The sequence below is a fragment of the Drosophila willistoni genome (assembly GCF_018902025.1).
Source record: "Drosophila willistoni isolate 14030-0811.24 chromosome 2R unlocalized genomic scaffold, UCI_dwil_1.1 Seg167, whole genome shotgun sequence".
In the NCBI taxonomy this organism is placed as follows: Eukaryota; Metazoa; Arthropoda; class Insecta; order Diptera; family Drosophilidae; genus Drosophila; species Drosophila willistoni.
Genome location: NW_025814050.1, coordinates 2,564,524 through 2,569,794, shown reverse-complemented (window position 1 = coordinate 2,569,794; position 5,271 = coordinate 2,564,524).

Here is a 5,271-nt window from a genome sequence, read left to right as displayed (position 1 = left end):
CTTAAGAGCTATCGGGCTGAAATTTTTTTCGGGGTTTCTTAACCATCAGGATCGGACCATTACATCATATAGCTCTAGAAGAACTAGAAGAAACATTTTCATAAAAATTGGAGTATGCTATGAAATTTACATATGTGATAATATTGGATATAAAACTCCAGATCCCAAAACTTGAATGTGATTGGATAAATATAACACAAGTTACAGTCAATATAATAATCGGCTCTGCTCCCAGCTCTGCCGGCAGCGCTGCTTGCTGTCTACTACGTCTTTCGTCATCAAAAGAGTACACGCATACACACACAGACGCAACGCTACATGAACTGTATGTGTATGCGTGAGTTGCTTAATGTATTGTCTACTTTTAGCCGTAACCTCAAGTTAATCCTTATTTGTGTTTATTATATCTTGGAATTCAAATTCCCATATGTGAGGGACATATACCTTGACTGATTGCTAACATTTCTTGTTCTTACGGTAAACTATAAGTGAATTAAAGCTTTTACCTACCTATTGTGAGCTAGACTAAGACAATAAGGATTATATCCGAAATAAAGACTTTATACTAGTTCCTATAAATAGGTATATGTAACAAAATTGTACATATGTATATGTATATAATTATATACTGACACTGCAATGAAGAGATAAGAAAATTAGTCTCAGAAATAGTTTGTTATAGCTTAAAGCAAGTATTATAGCAAAATCTTGACAATAGAGGAAATTTAAACAAAAGACCTCAGAAGCTTAAGTCATAATGGCAAACTAATTATAACCCACATTTTTATACCCTTGCAGAGGGTATTATAAAATTGGTCAAATGTTTGTAACGCACAGAAGAAGACGTTTCCGACCCCATAAAGTATATATTTTCTAGATCATCATGAGAAGCTGAGTTGATATTTGGGAATGATTTGGGAATGAGGGAAGAGAAGAACAAATTGTAAAATAGAAAGTAAAATTGTTTTGTTTGTATATTGATGAATTGAGTTGCAGAAAACAAATTTTGAACATGTAAAATTATTATTACCAAGGACTGCAAGGGTATATAAACTTCGGCATAGCCGATGTTAGCTTCTTTGATATCTTTTATTTTATAGATAACATAATAGAAAGTATCGAACTTTAAATTTGAATAGCTTCTACGTAGAATTGTTAAAGCGCTCCTCTATGTGCTACACTCAGTCATTCTCAGAGACCTTATTATCAAGTCAGCTAAGTGTGAGATGCTCCCTCAAACTGCTCGACAACAGAATGCAGACCAGACGTCTGAAAAGAAGTCACTCACTTGACCTGCCATTTAGACCAGAGACGGGCTCGTAACTCCACCTCCATATCATGTTTTCCTTGATAATATTTGCTTATTGTCTATTTAGGGTAGATTGCAAATAAACATAAAAAATATTTACAATTTGTGCTTCGTTCATGGTAATCCATTTAATTATCAATTTGAATGCTAAGCAGTTACATTGACCTTTAATTATTGAGGATATACCTTACAACATGAATATGCTGCTGTTATCCTATTTTTCGAGTGGACAGCAAAATGACTAACTGACAGACTGCCTAACTGACCGAAAAAAAAGGAGAAAAGCAAATGTATCGTGTCCATGAAGAATTTATTTCACTTGCCCAGTCAACATTTACTTGCAAAAAGTCACATGGGGATCCAAGCACGAACACTAAGCCAACAGTCAACCAACCATTCAACCCACAATGAACACTGAACAACGAACAATAGACATTCGCGTGTTTGCGTGCAATTTGTTGTCGTAAAACAAAGAAAACGTAGCAAATTTAACACCTACCACGAAAGAAGTCACATGGAAAGTTAAACCAGCGAAGGGAAATTGGAATAGGATATGAGAATGAAATTAAAAGGTTAAATCTTAATGAAGAAGAGGGCAGGATAAAGATACACTTAATATATTTATAGTGTATATACATAGGTATATGCTTATACTTTTCGAATGGCAAGGAGCAAATACATTCATGATTTATGTTTAATCGCATAAGTCATCAAATAATTGAGAATAGATCTGAAAAGAAATTTGAGTCTGAGAATAAATTAGGTGAAAATAAATCCGGGACGTGGAAGATACAGAGATTTGTTCCATTTTTATATAAAAATGTCAATAAAGTCAAGTCATTTTTTGTTTTCCCCGAAAACGACCTCAGCCTGCTCATTCGAAAGATTAAAGTCAAGGTAGTTTTTATTTCTTTTTACGTTTGACTTATACGTCTTTTACAACCGGAAAAATTTTTGAAATTGTTTTTTTTTTAATTTTTTTGAAATTAGCCGTTGTAAGCTTTTCATACTTTTCAAAAATTTTTTCGGAAATATTTAGTTTAGGAATGCAGAATAAAATCTTTTTCCATTTTTTAGAATTAAAATTTAACAAAGTATTCTGAAGCTGTGTCCCAAAGTTTATTGAATAAACTTATTCATCTAACTCACTTAACTGCAATTAAGTACATATTCTTATTACATTAATCAAAACAGAATCAGAAAGCAGTAATATTGTAAAGTAGTACTTACCGAAAAGTCTGTTGTCTTTTTTAAGTTGTTGTTGAGTGGAATAACAATTGACTTACTTATATCTATCAAATGTTAACTTTTTTAATTAAGTACTAATGCATAACTACGTAATAAAAGACAATTTTGTTACCGATTATACGATTTATTAGATTCGTTGAATATGATTACAACTAAAACTTTGAAAACAACATTTTCATATAAATATATGTATGATCAGTTTTAATTCGGTTTCCTGTAAGTGTACATGGATCATTAAAGAGTGAAAAGTTTTCATAGTCCGCAAAATAAACTGGAATGTAGCGACATCTCTATGTATAAGACGATTGGTCCAAAAACTAGTTTAGTTCAATCACTTTATTATTATCCAAGCGATTGTTATAATGTGTAATTTTTCTTAGATTAATATAATTACTATTCGTAATGCAAAAGAAAAGAAGGTTATAAACTTAAATTTTGGAAAATATTTTGTATCCAAAAATTTCTGTCTTAATATTTCACCAGCAACATACTAGCAACATTATAGCAACATATTGAATCGGTCATTATATTAAATTAAAAAAGTGTTCGATATTTTTTTATGCACATGAGTATTTTTATTAAGGTTATGAAAAATGGCTTACAATGAATTCCATCTTTCGTCGATTATTTAAGCGCCAAAATTATCGTCTCATGGTATGTATAATTTTTAGATCCGAGCTTTAAAAAATATATATAAATATTACACGAAGTTATTAAATTATGTTCAGTTATAAAGGACATTCTAATAGAAATAGCTAAATTATCAAATACAATGGAAAACACAGAAATCGTAAAGATTTTTCCCCTGCTGGAAAAGTTGCACTTAACTTACATATGTGCCCTCCACTAAACTCTACCAAACTAACCCAAACGGCGGAAAAACCCCAAAAATAGTTCTTAAAATACGAAGAAGCGCAACTTTTCACGTTTTATTTATCGACAATTCGTATTTTTTCTCGATTAATCGATTTTTGTTGGCCCTGCCGTTAAATCGTTTCGGTCATGCCTCCAAGGATAAAAAGGAAATGGAAACTGTTTCGCACGCCCTTATTCTACAACTTTTTGTATGTTTTTATGAGTACGCCAAAAAATCTAATTAACACATGCTGCCATATTTCTGGGCTAATCCTTTCCTCAAGGCAAAGCAAAATTACAATTTAAAAAATAATTACGAAAATGTCTGACATGGAAATACATATTTCGCTAGCTGGCAACATAAAGAGAGATAGAGAAACTGGGAGACATAGAGCGATTCTCGCATCTCATTTCGCTGCAATTTCTAAAGGCGCTAAATGTTAATGAACATTATAAAAACAATTGCAAGTAATTATAATTTGAATGATAATAGGGAAACTTCTTAATCCCCGCAACGGTAATTTTTATTCTCCCCTTTTTTCGCATGCTCTTCACCTCGTTCTCTCGCGCACAGCCTCTTTCTTTTTCACCAAGAGTTTTCCCAATTACAAAAACAGCTAGCAGAGACAAAGCAATGGAAAACGTGAAAATGCATAATAAAAGTGGCAGTGAAAGAGGGAATTGTGGCAAAAGTGGAAATGATGAGGCAGAAGGAACCGACCGACTTCTTCTTGTGGTAATTACATTTTTAAAATGAAACCTCAACAAGAAGCGAAAGAGAAAGAGAGAAAACAATCCTTATAAGCATTCAGCAAATGATTTTCTTATACTCTTTTCCAAAAAGTATTTCACTTCAATGCAATTACTCGTAACAACCAACAATTTATGCATTATTTCCATCGCACAATGCACAACCAAATCAATGTCTAAAACCCCTTAACCACTGAGGATAAAACATCTCTTCGACAACGTCAGGAAGGGTACAGAGAAGGCGGCATTGGCAAAGTTTTTTGACCTTTTGTAGTCTAAAGCAATAATAACAAAGCCAAACGAATAAAAAACATATTAAAAGAAATTAGAATAAATGTTGAAAATTTCTTTCATTTTAAATATATTTGTATAAAATTTAAACCGATACAGAAAAATAAATATATTTGTTGTATTGTACTGGTAATTTTCTAATCGAATGCTAATCATAATTGCTGTGCAAATACAATTAACGCCTGTTAAAATGTTTTTGTTTTCCTGTTCGTGTCCTCATCATCCGTCATCCTTGACTGTTTGTTGGCCAATTGAAAATTTGTTTTCCCTTTTAGCCCAACTCCCTGTTACACTTCGTGTAAACATCGCGTGCAATTATATTTACTAGTTTATAGTTAAACTCATTTTTCTCCTTCCCGAAAAAAACATTTCCCATTCAATTGAACAAAACGAAACGCTTATCAAAACATTAACAAAAAAAAAAAACAAAAACAATTAAGATTGTCTGACAAGAGTAAGGGGAGCATTCAGCAAGGGAGTGGAAAAAGGTTTTTAAGTACACAAGTTGTTAGTATACGTCATGGTATACAATTTGGGTAACTTTGTTGAAGAGCATATGAAGGATTTCGTGACATGTCAGCCATGCGAGTGACACATAAGCACAAATAAACCCTTGGCCCCCAAAAAGTATGCTAAGGATTTTAACTCAATGTTCAAACATATGCAAATCCATTTAAACATAAGCTAAATTCGACTTTTGGTATCAAAAACGATTATTTTAAACTTAAAAACTTACTTATTACTTATTTCCTGCGTGAAAAATAAAAAACACCTGATGTAATAAAACCTGTTTGATGACTTGGACTTCCAAATTGGAC